The following is a 26846-nucleotide window of genomic DNA, read 5'->3' on the forward strand; positions in this document are numbered from 1 at the left end:
GCTGATGAGTATGCCCCTGAAACACTGGAAAGTATTGGATCCAGGTGAAAATATAGCTTTTGCCTCTAGGCTGAGTGCTGACAGAGACAGGAAGGGCCTCTGAGAGCCCTATCTGTAGTGTAAGGAATCCTCGACATTTCTGGGATGAATGAGAGCAGTCCTCTGGCCATCTTGAGGTGAACTAATAAAGGAATAAAAGGTGAATGTTAGCTAATCAGTCACATTCTCCAGTGTGTACATGTAAAGAATAAGCCCCTGCTGAGGCCAGGTGCAGTGGCTCATGCCTGTAATCCCAGCACTTTGGGAGGCCAAGGTGGGCGGATCACTTGAGGTCAGGAGTTGGAGACCAGCCTGGCTAACATGGTGAAACTCCGTCTCTAGTAAAAATACAAAAATTAGAAGCCGGGCGTGGTGGTTTACGCCTGTAATCCCAGCACTTTGGGAGGCCAAGATGGGCTGATCACAAGGTCAGGAGATGGAGACCATCCTGGCTAACATGGTGAAATCCCCTCTCTACTAAAAATACAAAAAAAAAAAAAAAAAAAAAATTAGCTGGGCATAGTGGCGGGTGCCTGTAGTCCCAGCTACTCAGGAGGCTGAGGCAGGAGAATGGCGTGAACCTGGGAGGCGGAGGTTGCAGTGAGCCGAGATCGCGCCACTGCACTCCAGCCTGGGTGACTGAGCAAGACTCCGCCTCAAAAAAAAAAAAAAAAATTAGCCAGGCGTGGTGGCGGGCGCCTGTAATCCCAGCTACTCAGGGGGCTGAGGCGGGAGAATCGCTTGGGCCCGGGAGGCGGAGGTTACAGTGAACAGAGATGGAGCCACTGAACTCCAGCCTGGGCCACAGAGTGAGATTTCGTCTCAAATAAATAAATAAATAAATAAATAATTTAAAAAAATTGGCTCGGCGCGGTGGCTCACGCCTGTAATCCCAGCACTTTGAGAGGCAGAGGAGGGTGGATCACGAGGTCAGGAGATCGAGACCATCCTGGCTAACACAGTGAAACCCTGTCTGCACTAAAAATACAAAAAATTAGCTGGGCGTGGTGGTGGGCGCCTGTAGTCTCAGCTACTCGGGAGGATGAGGCAGGATAATGGCGTGAACCCGGGAGGCGGAGCTTGCGGTGAGCCGAGATCGCACTACTGCACTCCAGCCTGGGTGACAGAGGGAGACTCCGTCTCAAAAAAAAAAAAAAAAAAAAGGCCGGGCTTGGTGGCTCACGCCTGTAATCCCAGCACTTTGGGAGGCCGAGGCGGGCGGATCACGAGGTCAGGAGAGCGAGACCATCCTGGCTAACATGGTGAAACCCCGTTTCCACTAAAAATACAAAAAATTAGCCGGGCGTGGTGGCGGGCGCCTGTAGTCCCAGCTACTCAGGAGGCTGAGGCAGGAGAATTGCATGAACCTAGGAGGCGGAGCTTGCAGTGAGTGGAGATCGTGCCACTGCACTCCAGCCTGGGCGACAGAGCAAGACTCGGTCTCAAAAAAAAAAAAAAAAAAAAGATTAAATAAATAAATAAATAAATAAATAAATTGCCAGGCATGGTGGCAGGCCCTGCGCCTGTATTCCCAGTTACTCAGGAGGCTGAGGCAGGAGAATCACTTGAGCCCAGGAGGCAGAAGTTGCAGTGAGTCAAGATTGCGCCACTACATTCCAGCCTGGGTGACAGAGGGAGAATGTTTAAAAAAATAAAATAAAATAAATAAAAATAAAGAAGGCCAGTCGCGGTGGCTCACGCCTATAATCCCAGCACTTTGGGAGGCCGAGGCGGATGGATCACCTGAGGTCAGGAGTTTGAGACCAGCCTGGCTGGCCAACATGGTGAAACCCCGTCTCAACTAAAAATAGAAAAATTAGCTGGGCGTGATGGCAGGCGCCTGTAATCCCAGCTACTCTGGGGGCGGAGGCAGGAGAATTGCTTGAACGCGGGAGGCGAAGGTTGCAGTGAGCCGAGATTGCGCCATCGCACTCCAGCCTGGGGAACAAGAGCGAGACTTTGTCACACAAAAAAAAACAAAACAATAGGCCGGGTGCGGTGACTCACGCCTGCGATCCCAGCACTTTGGGAGGCTGAGGCAGGTGGATCACCTGAGGTTGGGAGTTTGCAACAACAGCGAAACTCCATCTCAAAAAAAGAAGGGTGTCTTTTATTTATTCAACCAACAGTCCCCCTTACTATGGGGTTCCTGCCCCATAGGACTCTATGTTCCTAGAGGGACAGGTGTGGAAGCTGTGGCCCAGTTGACTGGAGGAATGCTCTTTGCCAGCCATGTATGGAGGGGTCTGGTGGAAGTGCTGGAGTGGAGGGCCCTGCAAGGGGAGGAACTGGCTTCTGGGAAGGCTGGTGGTGACCCACAAACACGCCTACTGGCAGTTTATCTCGGATGAACTTATCAGTCCTTTCTTTCTGCCAGAGCTGCCAAACAATCAGCCTTCTGTTAAATCCAGACAAAAGGGACTCCTCCCTTGCCGTGACTTGGCTGGCCCTGCTTGCTAGCCCTCTGCCTCAGGCAGGCCTGTGGGCCTGGCATTTGGGTCAGGAGCCTCCACCCTTGACCAGCACCAGCCCCTGCCCCTCTCTGTCAGGCCTGGAGAGGAATCAGCAGCAGAGGCCTCCCTCCCCTGGGAAGAATCTGAGGATGAGCACTGGTCCTTGACCCTCAGCTTCTCGGAAACACGCCAGGGTAAAAAGCCCTGGAATCCTAGGACCATCAGAAAGTTTGGTCCACGTAATGTCCCTTGGATTTGTTCTAACTAAAACCACGGTCTTAGTTTAAGTCACATGAGCCCCAAGCAAACACTAGGACATTTGTCTTGGGCTTTGCACAGGGCATGGACCTTTGGAGTAGCAACTTGCTTCCTTCCTTCCGAAACCAAAATTGAGCCTCTGCTATCTGCCACTTGCTGTTAGGTGGTGGTTGCTATGTGGGGCCAAGAAAGTTGGTCTCTAGCATCAAGGGCTCATACTTCAGTGGAAGAGACAAACCTTAATCAGATAATCTTCCTGAATCCTCAGGTTGAGGGTCTATGTGGAGGAAACACTGGGGGCTGAAGGCCCAAGAGAGTTGGGGACTGACAGGCCCGAAGATCCTCATTCTTTGCCTCTTGATCAGTCCTCCCCATTCCATACCACATGGGTCCTTTGAGTAGCTGCTCCTGGGAGTAACCCAGGCCTCATTTTTTTCTTTCTTTCTTTTTTTTTTCTGAGACGGAGTCTCACTCTGTCGCCCAGGCTGGAGTGAAGTGGTGCAATCTTAGCTCACTGCAACCTCTGCCTCCTGGGTTCAAGCGATTCTCCTGCTTCAGCCTCCTGAGTAGCTGGGATTACAGGTGTGCACCACCACGCCCAGCTAATTTTCATATTTTTAGTAGAGAAGGGATTTTACCATATTGGTCAGGCTGGTCTGGAACTCCTGACCTTGTGATCCACCCACCTCAGCCTCCCAAAGTGTTGGGATTACAGGCATGAGCCACCGCGCCCAGCCTTTTTATTTTTTCTTGAGTCAGGATCTTACCCTGTCACCTGGCTGGAGTGCAGTGGCATGACTGCAGCTCACTGCAACCTCCACCTCCCAGGCTCAAGTGATCCACCTCAGCCTCCTGAGTATCTGGGACCACAGGTGGGTGCCATATGCCTCGCTAATTTTTTAATTTTTTGTAGAGATGGGGGTCTTGCTAACATGTTGCGCAGTCTGGTCTCAAACTTCTCCCATCCAAGTACTAACCAGGCCCAACCCTGCTTAGCTTCTGAGATCAGACGAGCTTGGGTGCATTCAGGGTGGTATGGCCATGGACAGCTCTTGAACTTCTGAGCTCAAACGATCCACCTGCCTTAGTTTCCCAAAGTGCTGGGATTACAGGTATGAGCCACTGAGCCTGGCCCAGACCTCATTTTTGGTTCTGCCCTCCAACTGGTTGTAAGCACCAAACCTGGCCTGGAGTGGCCTAGGCTCTGCTGGGGTTTGGAAGGTGAGTTACTGGGGACCTTGTGCTGAACTCTGGAGTAGGCTGTGCAGTTCCCACTGAGGGTAAAGGCTTTGACTCTTAGAACTAAAGAGAGTAACGAGGCCTTAACTTTACAGCCCCAAGCCAGTCTAGGGGACCATGAAGACAGCTATTTCTGTGTCAACTTTGGTATGGACTCCAGTGGGGGCTGGTTGGGTTCTGGTGGGAGGTGGTTAGGCCTCCTAAGTGGCTTGTTCAGGTCTGGTCAGCCAAGCCTCCTGACCTTTTTTTTTGAGGGGGGACAGAGTTTCCCTCTTGTTGCCCAGGCTGGAGTGCAGTGGTGTGATCATGGCTCACTGTAGTTTTAATCTCCAAAGCTCAAGCACCTGGCTAATTAAAAAAATTTTTTTGTAGAGATGGTGTCTCACTATATAATCCAGACTGGTCTTGAATCATGGGCTCAAGAGATCCACCCTCCTTGGCCTCCCAAAGTGCTGGAATTACAGACCTGAGATATAAAACTATATAGTCAGACACTAAAATATGCAGCAGAACGTATGGCTGCAAAGCAGTGCACGGTGGTGGGGTAGGTGGTGCACTCTCAGAGCCAAAGGAGTGAATGAGAGAATAGAATATATTTTACTTAGAAACCCAAATAAATAATTTTCTGCATGGTTAGCCCCCCCCCCCCCCGCCCTTTCTTTTTTTTGGAGACAGGGTCTCCCTCTATTGCATAGGCTGGAGTGCAGTGGTGTGAACACCCGCTCACTGCAGTCTCAACCTCCTGGTCTCAAGCAATCCTCCCACCTCAGCCTCCCAGGTAGCTGGGAGCACAGGTCATGTGCCACCCCGCTTGGCCAATTTTATTTTTAATTTTTATCTTTTGAGACAGAGTCTTGTTCTGTTGCCCAGGTGGAGTTCAGTGGAATGATCTCAGCTCACTGCAACGTCTGCCTCCTGGGTTCACGCAATTCTCCTGTCTCCGCCTCCCGAGTAGCTGGGACTACAGGCGTCTGCCACCATGCCGGGCTAATTTTTGTATTTTTAGTAGAGACGGGGTTTCACGTTGTTGGTCAGGCTGGTCTCAAACTCCTGACCTCAGGTGATCCACCCGCCTTGGCCTCCCAAAGTGCTGAGATTACAGGTGTGAGCCACCGCGGCTGGTCAATTTTTTTTTTTTTTTGGTACTTTTTTGTAGAGGCGGGGTTTCGACACGTTGCCCAGGCTGGTCTTGAACTCCTGAGCTCAAGCTATCCATCCACCTGCCTCGGCCTCCCATAGTGCTGGGACTACAGGCGGGAGCACAGCACCTAGCCCCTTCCTTTTCTTGTCTCTGTGAATGAGGTTTGGAGCCGAGACACTGAAGTATAGATAATTGCAAAAAGGTATGTTTTTGGGAGATGGGGCATTCCTTTCTTATCTCTGTAACTTGCATCTCCCAGACACTCCTGAGGAGGGAGGGAAAGCCAGGGAGCCCCAGAGCTCTCTGGGATCCAGGGAGGAAACCATGGCTGGTGGCAGCCAGTTCTGTGTTCAGAATGTGCTTGCTGTCAAGAGTGCAGGCCTGAAATTCCAGCCTGGCCACAGGCCAAGGAGGTAATGGACCCATCCTGTGCATGGTGTGGGGATGAGAAGCAGAGCCCACCACGGGTCTCATTCCCAGACCCATCCGATAACTGTCAATTTCAGTAACTGTAAAGTCTGGGGCTTTTGGGGTGGGGGGCTGCAGGTTAAGTCCTGGGGAGAGCTAGAGCTACTTTAGGACCCTCCCCTTGAATGTTCCAGGCAGCAACCCCCCTCTCTTATTTCTTCCCCCACCAAAAGAATGCCGGCCACTAGGAGTGAGTGACCAGCGCCTGCGAGTTAGAGCTATTTTGGGCAGGAGAGCAGGCGTCGGATTCCAGTGTTCCAGGCAGGGGGAGGGGACGAGGGTTAGGCCTGAGGCGCTTTCCGACTCCCCAGCCTGCTGTGGGCGAGGCTCTAGGAGATGAGCTAGCTTCCCGCTCCTCCTGTCCCTGTCCTCAGTCTCCCATCCGTGTAAGGGCCGGGCAGCAAGGCTTTCATCCTTTGCAATTGAGAGAACGCTTCCTGATTGTTCTCATGGCTTAGAAATACCCCTTGATTTGCATTCGAAGGAAATAAGGAGGGCTGAACGCAGTCGACGGGTGGCCAGTTGCTGGGCCAGTTCGCAGTCCTGACTGTCCCTTGATTAGTCTTAGAGGCCCAAAGGCCTGAAGTTGGGCGGGGAGCCCCTCCCCCACACTACTGGTTCTGAAGGCTCCGAGTGACCGGGACCGGCCGCCGGGGTGTGTCCCGGGACGGACTTCCCTGGCCGTGGGGGCGAGGCTTCCATAATGGGGCGTGACTTTTAGGGCGGGGGAGTGGCTAGCCAATGAGCAGAGAGGTGCGGGCTGGGGCGGGGCTTGCGCGCGGGTGCGGCGCGCTGCGGAGCGGCCGACGCAGGCAGAAGCCGGCGGCGCGCGGACAGCCAGTCGGCGCCGCGCGGAGCTGGCCGCTGGATTGGCTGCAATACTCGCGTGTCAGGCGGTTGCTAGGCTCCGGCCGCGCGCCCCGCCCTCGCGCTCAGCGCCCTCTCGCTCAGCGCCCTCTCACCGCCCGGTACGTGCTCGCGCGGAGGCTGCGGCGCGCCGCTCGCGCTTCTTAGGCTTGGCGGTGGCAGCGGCGGCAGCTTCGCGCCGAGTCCCCGGGGAGCGGCGGTGGCGGCGTCCTGGGGCCGGGAGGAGCGAACACCTGCCGCGGTCCTCCCGCCGGCGCTGGGTGAGTGCACCGCCCGCCCTATCCGCTCTGCCTGGCTGCTTGGGCCCCCATCCCTGCTGCCGGCTGAGCCTTCCGCGGAACACCTGCTGCTGCTCGCTGTTCGGCGCGGGGCGGGGACACGGCCGCGGACGTCCTTGTGGGTGAGGAGGTGGTGCCGCCCGGGCGGAGCCGCCCCTTTGCTCTGGGTCCTGCAGGCAAAGGCTCGGAGCGTTCGGCTGCAAGGCCCGGGCCGCGCGCCGCGGCGATGGGCCAGGCCTCAGCTCGGCCCGCGCTCCCGGGAACGCGGAGCCTGCGCCTTGGCCGCGGTCGTGAGCCGCCTGCGGGCCGCCTCCCTGGCTTCCAATAGGGGTTGTGGCCCAGTTGGGCCGGATTCCGACTGTGGGGAGTCGAGCCCCGCTAGAGGCAGGGAAGGGCACCGCTGCCGCCACTGCTCTGTCAGAGCTGCTCAGAGCCTTGGGTTCCGTCATCCTTACTTGAGCTCCTTTGGAAGCTTGTTTACTTACTACCTTTTCACTTTGTATTTGGCAGACCTGGTTCACCTGCGAGTGTATTTAGATAGTGTCTCCACAGAAAATGTCGTCTCGGCTTGGAATTCTTTTGCCATAAATTCTAAGTTAGTTTCCTACAAACTCAACTGGTAACTTAAAATGCATCCTTTAATCTCTATAACTTGAAAAGTTCTTATTTTTGTAAATCGAGTTACTTCAGAATTAGTTTTAATGGTGACGATGAAGTTTTGACTGGTTGAGGCAAGAGCCTGGGACAGCACCTTCATAGCGCAGAGTCTAACTTAAGATTCTAGCCTGCTGCTTCCCTAAATAAGCGAGTAGAAATGACTCCTGGCATAGAAGCCAGACTCCGTGAAGGGAAGGTGGTGTTTATAGGACATAATTCCAGATAGAGAGCTGGATGTGCTTTCAGGTGTTTTGCAAAGTCTGGTGTAGATGGGGTATTGCAGTTTTATCAGGTTCTATGCTTAGTTAAGTTCAGAGACATTATTTTGGAATGTTCCTGTTCTAAAAAAGAATTCAACCGTGCTACATTTTGGAGGCATAAAAATCCATAGTTTGAGTATGGAGAAGTTTAGTTGAACTTTTGTGGGTTTTCTTTGCTGTGAACTAAGGAAGAAGAGCTCATGGCCTGTGTCCTGTATTTTGGAGAAATCAGATTTCAGTAGGGAGTTGGATCCATCATGTGAAGACCCTATGGGATATAAAAGCTTGTGCTGACATGTGCCTTTGTTAAAAGAGGCACAGTGCAAATCCTCACTGTTCTTAAAAATTGACTTTGCAAAATGCATTTATTCATTTTAACAAATATTTTGATTCACTACCTGCCAAATTCTGCGGTAGATCCTAGGGACCCATGTAAAAGAGTCTGCTTCTGCCCTTAAGGAATTCAGTTTAGGGGGCAGTGGGGACCGGGGAACCCATGATTAATAGTGTCTGCCCACTAAGCGTGCTCACATAGTAGCCTGAGGAGAGAGGGAATTCCTGAGCTGTGGCTTTCAGGGCCAGCAGGAATTAGTGGGGGACATCAAGGCCTGGACACAGGGAACCACATGTACATGAGCACCTAAAATAGTGCTTGGGAGTCCTCCAGCTTGGCAGGTGCGAGCTCTCGGCCTGCCTTGTGCTCAGGAGTTCCAACTTTGTATGTGGGGTGCAGGAGTCTGGGGAGCCTTTTCATCAGTAGAGTGGTGTGACCCAGACCTGTGTTTAGAAAGGTATTGCTGGTGGAGTGGCAGGAAGAGGGAGGGGGTCAGGACCTCTGGCAGTTAAGTCAGCTAACAGAGGAGAGGTGGGGAGGGAGAAGGAGCCATCAGAAAAGAGAGACTGAAAAGGTAGTACAGAGGGGATGTCCTGCCATGATGGGGGAGGAGCTACATTCTGGAATGCATGGGCTAGAAGACCAAGCATAACCAAGGGTTTAAATACCTTCTTGACTACCTGGTATAGTGGCCCACAGAGTTGCTTGTGTCTGGTTAGTGTTGAGGATGGTGGGATTTGGAGGGACCACTTAGGGACCACTTAGTCTGCCGTCGATGCATAGGAAAGGAGGCCTGGCATTTGATTATTAAAAACTTTATCGCCGGGCACGGTGGCTCCCACCTGTAATCCCAGCAGTTTGGGAGGCCGAGGCGGGCGGATCACGAGGTCAGGAGGTCGAGATCATCCTGGCTAACACGGTGAAACCCCCTCTCTACTAAAAATACAAAAAATTAGCCGGGCGTGGTGGTGGGCACCTGTAGTCCCAGCTACTCAGGAGGCTGAGGCAGGAGAATGGCGTGAACCCGGGAGGCGGAGCTTGCAGTGAGTTGAGATAGAGCCACTGCACTCCAGCCTGGGCCACAGATCGAGACTCCGTCTCAAAAAAAAAAAACAACAAACAAACAAAAAAAAAACTTTATCTCCAGGCAGGGCGTGGTGGCTCACGCCTGTAATCCCAGCACTTTGGGATTCTGAGGCAGGTGGATTACCTGAGGTCAGGAGTTCAGGACCAGCCTGGCTGACATGGTGAAACCCCGTCTCTACTAAAAAATACAAAAATTAGCCAGGCATGGTGGCGGGCGCCTTTAATCGCAGCTACTCGGGAGGCTGAGACAGGAGAATCGCTTGAACCCGGGAGGCGGAGGTTGCAGTGAGCTGAAAGCCTGGGTGACAAGAGCAAAACTCGGTCTCAAAAAAAATAAAAAATAAAAAAAAAACAACTTGCCAGGCGCGGTGGCTCACGCCCGTAATCCCAGCACTTTGGGAGGCTGAGGCGGGTGGATCACGAGGTCAGGAGATCAAGACCATCCTGGCTAACACGGTGAAACCGTGTCTCTACTAAAAATACAAAAAATTAGCCAGGCGCGGTGGCGGGCGCCTGTAGTCCCAGCTATTCATTCTCCTGGAGGCTGAGGCAGGAGAATGGCGTGAACCCAGGAGGCGGAGCTTGCAGTGAGCTGAGATAGCGCCACTGCAGTCCGGCCTGGGCGAAAGAGCGAGACTCAGTCTCAAAAAAAAAAAAAAAAGGCACAAAACTTTATCTCCTACTTGAACCTGGGGTACTGCATTTCCTCTTGCGCACAGCAGGCATCTTAACCCGTGAGAGTCAATGTGTGTTCATCCTTGTGGAGGCAGATGAGAGCATATTTCATTTCTTTTCTTTTCTTCCTTTTTTTTTTGAGACGGAGTCTTGCTCTGTCACATCACCTAGGCTGGAATAAAGTGGCGTGATCTTGGCTCACTGCAACCTCTGCCTCCCAGGTTCAAGCAATTCTCCTGCCTCAGCCTCCCGAGTAGCTGGGATCACAGGCACTTGCCACCACGCCAGGCTAATTTTTTGCATTTTTAGTAGAGATGGGGTTTCACCATGTTGGCCAGCCTAATCTTGAACTCTTGATCTCAGGTGATCCGCCCGCGTCGGCCTCCCAAAGTGTTGAGATTACAGGCGTGAGCCACTGCGCCTGGCCTTTTTTTTTTTTTTTTTTTTTCTGAGACAGAGTCTCACTCTGTTATCCAGGCTGGAGTGCAGTGGTGGGATCTTGGCCCACTGCAGCCTCGACCAACCTCCCTGGCTCAAGCAATCCTCCCACCTCAGCATCCTGAGTAGCTAGGACCACAGGCACACGCCATCACTCCTGGCTAATATATATATATATTTTTTGAGACCGAGTCTTGCTCTGTCGCCGAAGCTGGAGTGCAGTGGCATGATCTCGGCTCACTGCAACCTCCGCCTCCTGGGTTCAAGTGATTCTCCTGTCTTGCCCTCCCGAGTAGCTGGGACTACAGGTGCGTGCCACCACACCCGGCTGATTTTTTAAATTTTTAGTCGAGATGGGGTTTCACCATGTTAGCCAGGGTGGTCTCCATCTCCCGACCTTGTGGTCTGCCCGCCTCGGCCTCCCAAAGTGCTGGGATTACAGGCGTGAGTCACCGCAACCGGCTAATTTTTTTTTTGAGGTGGAGTTTCGCTCTTTTGCCTAGTGTGGAGTGAAGTGGTGCGATCTTGGCTCACTGCAACCTCTGCCCCTTGGGTTCAAGTGATTCTCCTGCCTCAGCCTCCCAAGTGGCTGGGATTACAGGCATGCACCACCATACCCGGCTAATTTTTGTATTTTTTGGTAGAGATGGGGTTTTGCCATGTTGCCCAGGCTGATCTCAAACTACTGACCTCAGGTGATCCACTCTCCTTGGCCTCCCAAAATGCTAGGATTACAGGCACGAGCCACTGCGCACCGCCCTGATTTTTGTTTTTGTAAAGATGGAGTTTCTCCATGTTTCCCAGGCTGGTCTCGAACTTTTGAGCTCAAGCAATCTGCCTTCCTCAGCCTCCGAAAGTGCTGGGATTACAAGCCTGAGCCACCATGCCTGGCCTTTTTTTTAAAATTAATTAATTAATTAGTTTTTTTTTTTTTTTTTTTTGAGACGGAGTCTCGCTCTGTCACCCAGGCTGCATGGAGTGCAGTGGCATGATCTCGGCTCACTGCAAGCTCCGCCTCCCGGGTTCACGCCATTCTCCTGTCTCAGCCTCCTGAGTAGCTGGGACTACAGGTGCCCGCCACCGTGCCCAGCTAATTTTTTTGTATTTTTAGTAGAGACGGGGTTTCACTGTGTTAACCAGGATGGTCTCGATCTACTGACCTCGTGATCTGCCCGCCTCGGCCTCCCGAAGTGCTGGGATTACAGACGTGAGCCACCGTGCCCAGTTTTTTTTTTTAAGATGGAGTTTCGCTCTTGTTACCCAGATTGGAGTGCAATGGTGCGATATTGGTTCACTGCAACCTCCGCCTCCTGGGTTCAAGTGATTCTCCTGCCTCAGCCTCCCGAGTAGCTGGGATTACAGGCATGCATCAGCACGCCTGGCTAATTTTGTATTTTTAGTAGAGACAGGTTTTCTCCATGTTGGTCAAGCTGGTATCAAATTCCCGACCTCAGGTGATCCGCCTGCTTCGGCCTTCCAAAGTGCTGGGATTACAGGCGTGAGCCACCTCGCCTGGCCAGCTTTTTTTTTTTTTTTTTTTTTGTGATGGAGTCTCACTCTGTTGCCCAGGCTGGAGTGCATGGCGCGATCTTGGCTCCTGCAACCTCCACCTCCTGGGTTCATGTGATTCTCCTGCTTCAGCCTCCCAAGTAGCTGGGATTACAGGTATGAGCCACCGTGCCCAGCCAGCAATTTCTATAAATAGGAATTTAGAGTAGCTTACAAAATTACACCAGCCAGAAGGCTTAATTTAGCCTTAAGGAATAGGGTTCTCTGTTTTCCAATTTCTTAGGTTTGATAGCTAAGCATTTTCTTTTTCTTTTTTTTGTTTTTTTTTTGAGACGGAGTCGGCTTTGTCACCCAGGCTGGAATGTGGAGTGCAGTGGTGCGATCCTGGCTCACTGCAAGCTCCGCCTCCTGGGTTCATGCCATTCTCCTGCCTCAGCCTCCCGAGTAGCTGGGACTACAGGTGCACGCCACCACACCTGGCTAATATATGTATATATATATTTTTTTGTATTTTTAGTAGAGACGGAGTTTCACTGTGTTAGGATGGTCTTGATCTCCTGACCTCATGATCTGCCCATCTCGGCCTCCCAAGGTGCTGGGATTACAGGCATGAGCCACTGCACCCGGCCATAGCTAAGCATTTTCTTAGTTTTACTCAGGGTCCAGGGTAGAAAGATGGATGAGATGCATTAGTAGAAGATCATAAACTGAGGGTGTCAAAGTTGGTGAAGCTGGTCTGTGTTCTGTGTTGAAGTGGTTAAATCTGAACGAACTTTAGCAGTATGTTGACTTAATTTATATTTATGTTTTAAAAGCGGGATTCTACTGGAACAATCAGCTGCATATTTAAAAAATTACTTTTATGACCAAATGTCTTTTATCTTGCTTGTCATGAGATACATTTAATGGTGTTGAGGTTTTGGGCTGGGCGCAGTGGCTCACACCTGTAATCCCAGCACTTTGGGAGGCCGAGCCGGGTGGATCACCTGAGCTCAGGAGTTCGAGACCAGCCCGTCCAACATGGTGAAACCCCTTCTTTACTAAAAAATACAAAAATTAGCTGGGCGTGGTGGCGCGCACCTGTAATCCAAGCGGCTTGGTAGGCTGAGGCAGGAAAATTGCCTGAACCTGGGAGGTGGAGGTTGCAGTGAGCCAAGTTTGAGGTTTTGCAGTGTTGAGGTTTTTCTTCTCAGTTATACCTTTTTGAGCTAATCGTTTTAAAAAATACCACTGTCTAAAATACACTGAAATTAATTTTACTATTTATAATTTTTGGTTCTGGATTGACTGTACAGAAAATGTTTCATTTTCTTACTGTGACCTTTGACAAAGAAGGGTGAGTAATTTGTGGTGTGGGCAGGAGACTCAGTGGCATTCCCCACTTCCTCTGGAGTTGGTCAGTGTGGTATAATTCTATTTCAGTTGTGGGCATTCACCAATATTGTTTCCTCCTTTTCCTGCAGGGCCACTGCTCTCCAGGAAGATAAGGCTTTTAAAGCAACCTAGCACTAGAATGTGAGGTAAGGTACTTGAATAGAGACATTTCTGCAAAAGAAAGTTGAGGAATAATCACATACTGGCCAAAATGATAACCACAGAATTATATTTATTTATTTTTATTTATTTTTTTGAGACAAAGTCTTGCTCTGTCACCCAGCCTGGAGTGCAATGGTGTGATCTTGGCTCACTGCAACCTTTGCCTCCCGGGTTCAAGCAATTCTCCTGCCTCAGCCTCCCAAGTAGCTGGGATTACAGGCATGTGCCACCGCGCCCAGCTAATTTTGTATTTTTAGTAGAGACGGGGTTTCTCCATGTTGGTTGGGCTGGTATCGAAGTCCCGACGTCAGGTGATCCGCCCGCCTCGGCCTCCCAAAGTGCTGGGATTACAGGGGTGAGCCACCGCTGCCCAGCTTATTTATTTGTTTTTGAGACAGGATCTCTGTCTGTCACCCATGCTGGAGTGCAGTGGCATGATTACAGCTCACTGCAGACCTTGACCTCCTAGGCTCAAGCCGTCCTCCCACCTTGGCCTCCCATGTAGCTGGGACTACAGGGGCATGTCACCATGCCCGGCTAATTTTTGTAACTTTTTGTGGAGATGGGATCTCACTATGTTGTCCAGGCTGATCTCAAACCCCTGGGCTCAAACGATCCTCCCACCTCAGCCTCTCAAAGTGCTGTGATTAATAGACATGAGCCTCCGCACCTGACTTAGAATTTTAAAACATTGATAGTGGAGGAAAAGCTCTATTGGATAATACATATATTTAAGTAGTGTGGAAGATAAAAGTGGAAAGAGGCTGGGTGCGGTGGCTCACACCTATAATCCCAGCACTTTTGGAGGCCGATGTGCACAGATCAACTGAGGTCAGGAGTCTGAGACCAGCCTGGCCAACATGGCGAAACCCCGTCTCTGATAAAAATACAAAAATTAGCTGGGCGTGGTGGCAGGTGCCTGTAATCCCAGCTACTTGGGAGGCTGAGAAAGAATCACTTGAACATGGGAGGTGGAGGTTGCAGTGAGCTGAGATCCCGCCATCACACTCCAGCCTGGGCAACAAGAGTGAAACTGCATCTCAAAAAAAAAGTGGAAAGAAAAGGACTGGGCATGGTGGCTCACACCTGTAATCCCAGCACTTTGGGAGGCTGAGGCGGGTACATCATTTTAGGTCAGGAGTCCGAGACCAGCCTGGTCGACATGGTAAAACCCCGTCTCTAGTAAAAATGCAAAAATCAGCCAGACGTGGTGGTGTGCGCCTGTAATCCCAGCTACCTGGGAGGCTGAGGCAGGAGAATTGTTTGAATCTTGAATTTGGGACGCAGAGGTTGCAGTGAGCCGAGATCGTGCTGTTGCACTCCATCCTGGGCGATGGAGTGAGACTCTGTCTTAAAAAAAAAAAAAAAAAGAAAAAGAAAAAAAAGTGGAAAGAAAAGAGAAAAGGAGCCCGATCTCATGCCTGTAATCCCAGCATTTTGGGAGGCTAAGGTGGGAGGATTACTTGAAGCCAGGAGTTTGAGACCAGCTTGGGCAACAAAGAGAGACCCTGTCTCTACAAAAAATATAAAAAAAAAATTAGTTGAGTGTGGTGGCACGTTCCCTAGGTACTCGGGAAGCTGAGGTGGGGGCATCTTTTGAGCCCAAGAGTTTTTTTTTTTAATTACGCTGGTCTCGAACTGCTGAGCTTAAGCGATTCATCTGCCTGAGCCTCACAAACTGCTGGATTACAGATGTGAGCCACTGGGCCTTAGCCTAGGAGTTGAGGCTGCAGTGAGCTTTCATCACAGCAAATCACACCACTGCACTCCAGACTGGGTGACAAAGTGAGACCCTGGCTCAAAAAATAAAAAAATGAAAAGTCTCTTGTTGTCCCCTCCCTTTTTTTTTTTTTTTTTTGGATACAGAATCTTGCACTGTTGCCTGGGGTGGAGTGCAATGGCGTAATCTCAGCTCATTGCAACCTCTGCCTCCCGGGTTCAAGCGATTCTCCTGCCTCAGCCTCTTGAGTAGCTGGGATTACAGGTGCCCACCATCACGCCGAGCTAAGTTTTTGTATTTTCAGTAGAGATGAGGTTTTACTATGTTAGCCAGGCTGGTCTCCTGACCTTGTGATCCTCCCACCTCAGCCTCCCAAAGTGCTGGGATTACAGGCGTGAGGCATCCCATTTTATTTTTTCTGTAAATAGGGAATACAACACATGGTACTAACTTGATTAAAAGTTCAAAAGGGTTATACAAAGGAGGGAAAGAAACCTTCCTTCCATCTATCCCCTCAGCCTGTTGTTCACCTTTCCAGAGACAGTTGTGATCCCCCCTGATTCCTGGGGTCTCCTCCAGAGATGGCCCTTGGCAGTGTTTTTACCAAGTTTGAGTATAGATTTTTTTTTTTTTTGAGACAGAGTCTCTCTCTGTTGCCCAGGCTGGAGTGCAGTGGCTTGATCTCTGCTCACTGCAACCTCCACCTCCTGGATTCAAGTGATTCTCCTATCTCAGCCTCCTGAGTAGCTGAGACGACAAGTGCGTGCCACCACACCCAGCTAATTTTTGTATATTCAGTAGAGACTGGGTTTCACCATGTTGGCCAAGCTGGTCTCGAACTGAACTCAGGTGATCCCGTCCGTCTTGATCTCCCAAAGTGCTGGGATTACAGGCGTGGGATTCAGGCCCCTGGACCGGCCTGAATATAACATTTCTTTTTTCTTTTTTTTTTTTTTTTGAGACCGAGTCTCCCTCTGTCACCTGGGCTGGAGTGCAGTGGCTCGATCTCTGCTCACTGCAACCTCCGCCTCCTGGGTTCAATTGATTCTCCTGCCTCAGCATCCTGAGTAGCTGGTATTACAGGTGCGCACCACCACACCCGGCTAATTTTTTTTTTTTTTTTGTATTTTTAGTAGAGAAGGGGTTTCAGCATGTTGGTCAGGCTGGTCTCGAACTCCTGACCTCGTTATCCACCTGCCTCGGCCCCCCAAAGTGCTGGGATTACAGGCGTGAGCCCCCGCGCCAGCCTGAATATAACATTCTTTTTTTTTTTTTTGGGAGACGGACGGAGTCTCACTCTATCGCCCAGGCTGGAGTGCAGTGGTGCGATCTCGGCTCACTGCAAGTTCCGTCTCCTGGGTTCACACCATTCTCCTGCCTCAGCCTCCCGAGTAGCTGGGACTACAGGTGCCTGCCAACACGCCCGGCTAATTTTTTGTATTTTTTTAGTAGAGGCAGGGTTTCACTGTGTTAGCCAGGAGACCTGTTAGCCAGAAAGGTCTCGATCTCCTGACCTCGTGATCCGCCCGCCTCGGCCTCCCAAAGTGCTGGGATTACAGGCGTGAGCCACTGCGCCTGGCGCATATAACATTTCTAATGGTTAATCTGTCCGTAGTTCTTAGACAGTTTGGTTCTTTTTTTTTGTTTTTCTTCTTCTTATTTGTTTTAGCTATCTCCTACAGGAAGGAGGTTATTTCTTACTTTGGTTGTAATAGATAATGTTGCAATTAACATCTCTGCATAAAGTTTTTTTTTTTTTTTTTTGAGACGGAGTCTCGCTCTGTCACCCAGGCTGGAGTGCAGTGGCGCGATCTCGGCTCACTGCAAGCTCCGTCTCCTGGGTTCACGCCATTCTTCTGCCTCAGCCTCCCGAGTAGCTGGGACTACCGTTGCCTGTAGCCACACCTGGCTAATTTTTTGTATTTTTAGTAGAGAGGGGGTTTCACCGTGTTGACCAGGACGGTCTCGATCTCCTGACCTCGTGATCCGCCCTCTTCGGCCTCCCAAAGTGCTGGGATTACAGGCGTGAGCCACCACGCCCGGCCTGCATAAAGTTTTTTAAAAGAGTTTTTTGTATCATAAGAAGTGAATTGTGGCCGGGCGCGGTGGCTTACGCCTGTAATCCCAGCGCTTTGGGAGGCTGAGGCGGGCAGATCACAAGGTCAGGAGATCGAGACCGTCCTGGCTAACACGGTGAAACCCCATCTCTACTAAAAATACAAAAAAAAAAATTAGCCGGGCGTAGTGTTAGGCGCCTGTAGTCCCAGCTACTCTGGAGGCCGAGGCAGGAGAATGGCGTGAACCTGGAAGGCAGAGCTTGCAGTGAGCTGAGATAGTGCCATTGCACTCCAGCCTGGGCGACAGAGTGAGACTCTGCCTCAAAAAAAAAAAAAAAAGTGAATTGTGATTTACAGTTTTGTAGAAGCACATTTATCAATGTCAAGTAAGGCAGATTTGTATTGATTTTTATTTTTAAGTATTGTGCACGTTTTCTGTAGTCCCTTTTCTGTGACTTGCATGGATTTGTGATTTTTATAGCCACGTGGAGACCTAGTCTCAGTGTTCCCTGCCCTTGGGGACGTGAGGAGCCACAGATTCATTCTTGCTGAGGCAGTCATGGCTCTTGGATACCCTAAGTATAGGGTAGTGTGCCAGTTGTGGGGAGCTCAAGGATGAATGAAGCACTTGGAAGGATATGTCGTATTCAGGGAAACAGTAGCCAGTGCCCAGCTTGATTCCCTGTTTTGGCATTTACTCTTCATTTCTATAGATGTTGTTTTTGTATATGAGGTATGAGAATCTACAAACAAGCACCTCTTATAGAGTTCTTTCTCCTAATCGGTACACAGTTTTCTGTATCTGTAGGTTCCACATCTGTGGATTCATCCAACTGTGGATTGAAAATATTTGGGAAAAAAGGATGGTTGCGTCCGTATGAAACATGAATAAACTTTTTTCGTTGTCATCATTTCTTAAATGTTAGAACAACTATTTTCATACCATTTACATTGTATTATGTGTTATAAGTAATCCAGGGATGTTTAAAGTATACAGGAAGATGTTTAAGGGATCCAGGGCTGTGCAGGACGTGCCTTGTTAACAAAATGTTTACAAGCAGTATACTTGGTAAAAGTCATCGCTATTCTCTAGTCTCAATAAACCGGGGACACAGTGCACTGCGGAAAACCACAGGGACCTCTGCTCTTGAAAGCGAGGTATTGTCCAAGGTTTCTCCCCATGTGACAGTCTGAAATATAGCCTCGTGGGATGAGAAAGACCTGACCGTCCCCCAGCCCGACACCTGTAAAGGGTCTATGCTGAGGTGGATTAGTAAAAGAGGAAAGCCGCTTGCAGTTGAGATAGAGGAAGGCCACTGTCTCCTGCCTGCCCCTGGGAACTGAATGTCTCGGTATAAAACCCGATTGTACATTTGTTCAATTCTGAGATAGGAGAAAAACTGCCCTATGGGGGGAGGCGAGACATGTTTGTAGCAACGCTGCCTTGTTATTCTTTACCCCACTGAGATGTTTGGGTGGAGAGAAACATAAATCTGGCTTATGTGTACGTCCAGTCACAGTACCTTCCCTTAAACTTAATTATGACGTAGATTCTATTGCTTACATGTTTTTGTCCTTATTATGATGCAAATATTACACCATTTTATATAAGGGACTTGAGCACTTGTGGATTTTGATATCCTGGAACCAATCCCTCATGGATACCGAGGGAAGAGTTTGTAAATGTATTAAAACAAAGTAGTGGAATTGGAATCAAATTCTTTTGATTTTGTAGGTATCTCTGTTTAGTCTTTTCACTGTGCTGTGAACATTTCCCCCCCAGGCATCCTAGGGGTTGATGGGAGATTTACTTAAGATTCCCAAGGCTGTCTAGGGCAGAAGTGAACCAGTTCTGCCTTGGTTGTCATAAACACCTCTGTTAATTAGCTCAGTTGTTCTCCAGGGATAGATTGATTCTCTAGCTAGCTTTTGCCGAGAAAAATGATCCAGTCAATAATGGAATTCCAAATAAGATTTCCTTTTTATTTGGCTATTAATCAGAACCTGGGATAACATCCATTTTCTGGGCCCTAATTTTACTATGGAATGTTTCCATAAAACATGCATGTGATTACTGTAAATGTCCTGTAAACACTCCTGCTTGGGCTGGTAGGTCATTTTTTTTTTTTTTCTTTTGAGACAGTTGTAGTCTTGTTGCCCAGGCTGGAGTGCAGTGGCGTGATCTCAGCTCACTGCAACCTCTGCCTCCCAGGTTCAAGTGATTCTCCTGCCGCAGCCTCCCAAGTAGCTGGAATGATACACCATGCGCCACCACACCTGGCTAATTTTTGTATTTTTAGTAGAGATGGGGATTCTTCATGTTGGTCAGGCTGGTCTCAAACTGCGACCTCAGATGATCTGCCTGCCTCGGCCTTCTAAAGTGCTGGGATTACAGGCGTGAGCCACCGTGCCTGGACTGTAGGTCACCTCTGTGTCCAATCTGCCCTGACCTCTGGGGAGGTCAAGGATGCCTTGCCTTCTAGGATTTTTTATATTGGAGACCAGTCTGATGAGTAGCCCTTGAGCAGGGACTGGATTCTAAGTCTTGGAGAAAATGAGGAAGTTCTACCTCTTATGTGAGGTATGATTGAAGAAATTGTGTTTTCTTTGTTTTTTGAGAGGCAGGGTCTTGCCCTGTTGCCTAGGCTGGAGTGTGGTGGCATAATCATAGCTCACTTCAGTCTTGACCTCCTAGGGTCAAGCAATCCTCCCACCTCAGCCTCCTGAGTAGCTGGGACTACTAGCACGTGCCACTATGCCCAGCTAATTTTTAAATTTTTTTGTAGCGATGTGGTCTTGGCTATGTTAGCCCAGGCTGGATCCTCCTGCCTCGGCCTCCCAAAGTGTTGGGATTACAGGCGTGAACCACCACACCCGGCCCAGAAGTGTCTTATATTTTTAGACTTTTGAGCAGTGTTGGAACGATTGAATTGCCTGAGTGGAGAAATTTGGTAGGAAGAGAGTAGAAGAGAGGCTCTTTATTAAAGACCTAAAAATAGAATTCATTAAAGTCACAAATATATAACAGTAGGATTCCTGTCTGACTTTCTCCTGCTTTGGGTTTGTGCTACCAGCTGTTGCGTCTGCTTACCTAGAAAATAGAATAATATTTTGTCAGAAGGGTCAACAGTATGGTCCTAAAACATTGTGTTTGCAAGTCTGAGGATGTGCTTTTTCCAATTTTAAAAGTAGTTTAGAAAGTGACCAGATTCTTTCATGTAGGGGAGAAATCTTAGCAGGAGACGTTGGTTCTTCTGCTTGTAGTGCCAGCCCTAACCTGACAGGTCCTGTGGGGACCCCTGTCTCTTCAGAGCCCTGAGCCTTTTTCCCTTCTAGTTGGACTTTGCTGACTAGAGAGGGATATCCTATGTAGGCCACCTGATTACCTGATTTAATCAGATGGTACCTCTGTTATTTTGGAGAAGAGAGTCTCCTTTTGATTCTAATAGCTGAAGATAAAAATGGCTCCGTATGCTTTCTTCCTGTGGAGGGCTCTGCTGCCCTGAGCTGCCTGTGCCCTTTACATCTGTGTGAGGGGGTGGAGGAATGTCCTGGCCTCCTCGCTTCCATCCTGCTATGGGCTTCCAGGGAGAATGGGGTCCATTGTGGGCTGTACCCAAAGGCACAGTCCTCTGCCTCAGTGTCAGGCTTACTGTGGTCTCTGTGCCCAGTTTGCTGTGGTCACTGGGTGCCAAGGGGTTGGGAGCTCAGGAAGCCATTGCTGCTTTTATTTTTTTTTTTTTGAGATGGAGTCTTGCTCTTGTCACCCAGCCTGGAGTGCAATGGCACGATCTCTGCTCACTGCAACCTCCACCTCCCAGGTTCAAGCAATTCTCCTGCCTCAGCCTCCCGAGTAGCTGGGATTACAGACGCGTGCCACCACATTGGGCTAATTTTTGTATTTTTATTGTTATTATTTTATTTTATTTTATTTGAGACGGAGTCTCGCTCTGTCGCCCAGGCTGCAGTGCAGTAGCGCAATCTCGGCTCACTGCAAGCTCCGCCTCCCGGGTTCATGCCATTCTCCTGCCTCAGCCTCCGGAGTAGCTGGGACTACAGGCATCCGCCACCACGCCTGGCTAATTTTTTTGTATTTTTAGTAGAGATGGGGTTTCACCGTGGTCTCGATCTCCTGACCTCGTGATCTGCCTGCCTCAGGCTCCCAAAGTGCTGGGATTACAGGCGTGAGCCACTGCACCCGGCCAAGGACGGAGTGTTGTTCTGTCACCCAGGCTGGAGTGCAGTGGTGCGATCTCAGCTCACTGCAACCTTGTGGAGACAAAACGCCTTTGTTGTGTCTGGCCTTTATCTTTGTTGTAATGACCCTGAAACCGTGGCCTGAGTCTTTGAGGTGGAAGTTGCCCTAGAAGTGTCATGTAATATACCAGAATTTATCAAGCCTTTCTCTAGTACTGGGACACTTAACATGTGCATGTGGTACTTTTGTTTGTTTTGCTATTATTTCACATTTAATTTCATTTTTGTAAATACTTAAATAATTTTGAAGCCAAATTCAGATTTTTCATCTTTATGTCCACTTAGGTTGCTTAGACCTCAGGTGGTAGATCAGGTTTTGTTTTTGTTTTCTTTCTTTTTTTTTTTTTTTTTTTGAGACAAGGTCTCACTCTGTCACCCAAGCTAGAGTGCAGTGGCATGATCATGGCTCACTGCAGTCTGAATTCCTGGGCTTAAGCAATCCTCCTGCCTCAGCCTTCTGCAGAGCTGGAACTATAGGCAGGTGCCACCATGCCAGCCTTTTTTTTTTTTTTCCTTTTGTAGAGACATGGTCTTGTTATGTTGCCCAGGCTAGTCTCAAACTCCTAGCCTCAGGTGATCCTCTCGTCTCAACCTTCCAAAGTGGTGGGATTACAGGTGTGAACCACCATGCCCAGCCTGTTTTCTTGTTTTGAATCCAAGCTTTCTGAGGGTTGTCCTTTAGGAGGAGAATGTTAGGAATTCCAGAGTCAGGGAGGCATGGGCTGTGCTCTGGGAGAGGCCTGGGGAGGCACTGCTCTGGAACCGCCTGTAGGAGTGGTGTCAGACTGCCAGCAGAAGCCAGGGTGGTGAGGGGAGGGCTGAATGTTCTGCAAGAGAGATTTATACCACTATTTTCTTTTTCTTTTATTTACTTATTTATTTGTTTATTTATTTATTTATTTTTTTGAGACGGAGTCTTGCTCTGTCGCCCAGAGTGGAGTGCAGTGGTACTATCTCGGCTCACTGCAAGCTCCGCCTCCCAGGTTCACGCCATTCTCCTGCCTCAGCCTCCCTGGTAGCTGGGACTACAGGCGCATGCCACCACACCCGGCTAATTTTTTGTATTTTTAGTAGAGATAGGGTTACACCATAGTAGCCAGGATGGTCTCAATCTCCTGACCTTGTGATCCTCCCGCCTTGGTCTCCTGAAGTGCTGGGATTACAGGCGTGAGCCACTGCGCCCGGCCCTTTTTCTTTTTTTTGAGACAGAGTCTCACTCTGGAGTGTAGTGGCATGATCTCGGCTCACTGCAACCTCCACCTCCTGGGTTCAAGTGATTTTCCTAACTCAGCCTCCCAAGTAGCTGGGATTACAGGTGTGCATCACCACGCCTGGCTAATTTTTATATTTTTAGTAGAGACAGGGTTTCACCCTGTTGGCCAGGCTGGTCTCGAACTCCTGACCTCGGGTGATCTGCCCACCTCAGCCTCCCAAAGTGTTGGGATTACAGGCGTGAGACACTGCGCTCAGCCTGATATGAATATTCTTGACGGTGTCTTCTGGGTATATACCTAAGAGTGAACTGTTAGATATATAGTATTTGATTTTTTTTGTTTGTTTTGTTTTGCTTTGTTTTTGAGATTCAGTCTCACTCTGTTGCCCAGGCTGGAGTGCAGTGGTGTGATCTTGGCTCACTGGATCCTCTGCCTCCCAGGTTGAAGTGATTTTCCTGTCTCAGCCTAACCAGTAGCTGGGATTACAGGCGCGTGCCATGCCTGGCTAATTTTTGTATTTTTAGTAGTAATGGGGTTTCTCTGTGTTGCCCAGACTGATCTCGAACTCCTGGATTGCTCAAGCAATCCACCTGCCTTGGCCTCCCAAAGTGCTGGGATTACAGGTGTGAGCCACCGTGCCCGGCCTGATGTTTTAATTATTGAGAATTTTGTATTTTTTGTAGAGATGGGGTTCTTCCTCTTTGCCTAGGCACACGACTGTCTATCCCAGATGGCTGCACTGGCCTAGGACAGACGGTTCTTCCCCCAGTACGTCAAGACCCTGGAGGGTGCAAGCTACAGAACAGCTGGGCTCCTGCATTCCTCCCAGACCCTGTCTTCAGTAGGACAACAGGCAACAAACTTAAATTTGGTAATATGAATTTAGAAAATGTTAATGTTTTCCAGAACAGTGAAACTACAATATGAAGGTTAGACTTGAGAACCAAAGTTACTCTCTAGCTTCCCTCTTCTGCCCTTCGTGTGCTCAGCACTTGTATCTGTGTTCTCACTACCCTGAGCCCTGAGTTCTTCTGCGGTTGGCCCAGGAGATGCCTTGGTCCAGAGAGATACCTGGGAGGAAACCACATGGAATCAACAACAGTACTACATATTTGTTATTATTTGGAGTAATTAGCCCCATAAATTCTTTTTTTGTTTGTTTGAGACGGGATCTTGCTCTGTCACCCAGGCTGGAGTGCAGTGGCGTGATCTCGGCTCACTGCAACTTCCACCTCCCGGGTTCAAGCGATTCTCCTGCCTCAGCCTCCCCATTAGCTGGGACTACAGGCTCCCGCCACCATACACGGCTAATTTTTTGTGTTTTTCGTAGAGACGGGGTTTCACCATGTTAGCCAGGATGGTCTCGATCTCCTGACCTCGTGATCTGCCCGCCTCGGCTTCCCAAAGTGCTGGGAATTCAGACGTGAGCCACCACGCCCGGCCAGCTCCATAAATTCTTGATAGCAGTTTTCCTGAGGTACTCAAGTTTTACTAGAAAAACATAGCATCATGTTTTGATTCATTAGTTGTCTAGATGCTCATCCTCCTGTATTATCATTCTGGCTAACTATTAAGTACCATTACTCCCAGATTGAATTTATGACACCTGCTGCCCACCATGCCCATTAATCAAACAATAAGGGCAGGGCAAACTGCTGTCTCATGTTGTTTCAAACTGCCCCACCTCCTTCCTCTTCCATCTTATGTTATTAATGAAAGAGTTTGACAGTACTTAAATGTTAGTGAAAATAAGAGAAAAGTCATTTGTATCTTTAGGTGAGGGTGTAAATTGAAGGACATTTTGCCAAATCTAACAATTCCAATGTACATATCCTTTGACCCAGCAATTCCACATCTAGGATTATATCCTTAGATATGTTCTAAGAAGAATGCAAGGATGAGTGTGAGAACACCCTGGAGAGCAAGATATGCAAGATACTTAGACATTTAGATGTGCCACACACAATAGGGGTGAATGAGAAGAAGGATCTACCCACTGGGGCTGAGGTCTCTCAGTTCTGCTAGATTAGAAAAAGGAACAGTTATTTTTTTTTTTTTTGGATAGGGAGTCTCATTCTGTCTCCCATGCTGGAGTGCAGTGGCGCGGCGGTCTTGGCTCACTGAAACCTTTGCTTCCCAGGGTCAAGCGATTCCCCTGCCTCAGCTTCCTGAGTAGCTGGGATTACAGGTGCATGCCACTATGACCATCTAATTTTTTGTATTTTTAATAGAGACGGGGTTTCACCATGTTGGCCAGGCTGGCCTCGAACTCCTGACCTTATGATCTGCTTGCCAGGTGTGAGCCACTGCGCCCGGCAAAAAAGGAACAGTTTTGAAGAATTTGATTTCATTTGAACTTTAAGAATGAAATTAAAAGAGATGTGCTTGTTTATGTGTTTAGAGATATACATTCAATGTGTCATTTGTGGAGAGCTACTGAAGAAACTCAGTCTGCTCACCTGAGGACCTGGGAAGGAGACCTGCTTTTCATTTGTGTCCTAGTGTGGTGTTGGAATTTATTTTACCTCCATGTGAATTACCTTTTTTTTTTTTTTTTGAGACACAGTTTTGCTCTTGTTGCCCAGGCTGGAGTGCAATGGCGTGATCTTGGCTCACCGCAACCTCCGGCTCCCGGGTTCAAGCGATTCTGCCTCAGCCTCCCGAATAGCTGGGATTACAGGCATGTGCCACCACACCTGGCTAATTTTGTATTTTCAGTAGAAAAGGGGTTTCTCCATGTTGGTCGGGCTGGTCTCGAACTCCCAACCTCAGGTGATCTGCCCACCTCTCCCTCCAATAGTGCTGGGATTACAGGTGTGAGCCACCGTGCCTGGCCCTTGAATTACTTTTATTGCATTAAGTCAACGGGGAGGACCAGATAGCTGATGACATCATTGTGAGATAGACTGGGAACCAATAGTAGGGAATTGGATACTGGGAAACACTGGATGCAGCGTGCCCACATTTTGCCCTTAGCTCTGGGATCTCTTAACTTGGTAATGATCTGATTTGGGTTTTTTTTCCTCTAGGAGGGAAGGTTCCTGGGAAGGGAAGATAGAATCTATTTTTAATCTTAAGAAAACATAGCTCAATGTAGTAATTTTGGGCCCTAGTGTGACATTTTCTTCCATTATAACCCAAGTCACTTTTAAAACAAAATCCTTTTTTTGTATATTTTGTGTTTGTAATGTTTCTAGAGGAAAATGCTTTTAAAGTATCCTCACTTCCCTTCGTAAACTTGGGAGGGCTTGGGACCTGGTGGGGTATGTGTTTTGAATCATGCTGTCTGGGGGATTAGTGCCTGGAATCCAGATTCCTACTGGACAAAGTGCTGGGGTTTGAGGTAAGTGGGGTGGGGTAGGGGGAGGGTTATATAGCTGTCACAGATTACAGAGCTTACCTGCTGACTGCTTCACAATTGTTGGTACATACACCTGCTTTGGCATGGACGTCCTGAGAGGGGACTTGGACCATGACCCGTGTTCTTTTCTCTTACCACTTGTTTTTTTCCATTTTGGCTGGGCGCGGTGGCTTACACCTGTAATCCCAGCACTTTGGGAGGCCGAGGCAGACGGATCACGAGGTGAGGAGATCGAGACTATCCTGGCTAACACGGTGAAACCCCGTCTCTACTAAAAATAGAAAAAATTACTCAGGTGTGGTGGCAGGTACCTGTAGTCCCAGCTACTTGGGCGGCTGAGGCAGGAGGATGATGTGAACCCGGGAGGTGGAGCTTGCAGTGAGCCGAGATCGCGCCACTGCCCTCTAGCCTGGGCGACAGAGTGAGACTCTGTCTCAAAAAAAAAAAAAAAAATTTTTTTTTGATATAACTTTAAATTTACAGAAAAATTGCAAGAATAATTCAAGAAACTCCCAAATACTCCATCTAGAGTCACCATTTGTTTGCATTTTGCTGTGTTTGCTCTGTCATTCTCTTTTCTGTCTATACCTTTTTTTCTGAACCATCTATGAGTAATTGACAGAAATCATGCCTCTTTATTCCTAATTTTTTTATTCTTTTATTTTTTTTTTGGGACAGGGTCTTGCTCTGTCACCTAGGTTGGAGTGCAGTGATGAGATCTTGGTTTATTGCCACCTCCGCCTCCCAAGCTTGAGCGATCTTCCTGCCTTAGCCTCCCGAGTAGCTGAGACTGCAGGTGCAGGCTACCATGTTGGCCTAATTTTGTATTTTTTTGTAGAGACGGGGTTTCACCATGTTGCCCAGGCTGGTCTCAAACTCATCAGCGCGAGCCATCTGCCCTTCTCAGCCTCCCAAAGTGCTGGGATTACAGACGTGAGCCACAACACCTGGTCTACTCCTAAATTCTTTTTTTTTTTTTTTTTTTTTTTTTTGAGATGG

General features: G+C 49.0%; 1 protein-coding gene across 5 annotated transcripts in view; it reads left to right on the top strand.

The window, feature by feature from the left end:
• Positions 1 to 6353: 6353 nt before the first annotated feature.
• DAG1 (dystroglycan 1) overlaps positions 6354 to 26846 on the top strand; it is a 66654-nt gene continuing 46161 nt past the window's right edge. Inside the window, exons 1-2 of one of the 5 annotated variants that reach the window (XM_019024209.4) lie at positions 6414 to 6725; positions 13166 to 13222. The gene's annotated coding sequence lies outside the window, so the exon portion shown is untranslated. Of the gene's footprint in view, positions 6726 to 13165; positions 13223 to 23821; positions 23964 to 26846 lie in introns of those variants that run through there. The other 4 variants (XM_055382377.2, XM_004034147.5, XM_004034145.5 and 1 more) reach the window with 4 other exon arrangements.

The sequence above is a fragment of the Gorilla gorilla genome, chromosome 2, assembly GCF_029281585.2.
Source record: "Gorilla gorilla gorilla isolate KB3781 chromosome 2, NHGRI_mGorGor1-v2.1_pri, whole genome shotgun sequence".
In the NCBI taxonomy this organism is placed as follows: Eukaryota; Metazoa; Chordata; class Mammalia; order Primates; family Hominidae; genus Gorilla; species Gorilla gorilla.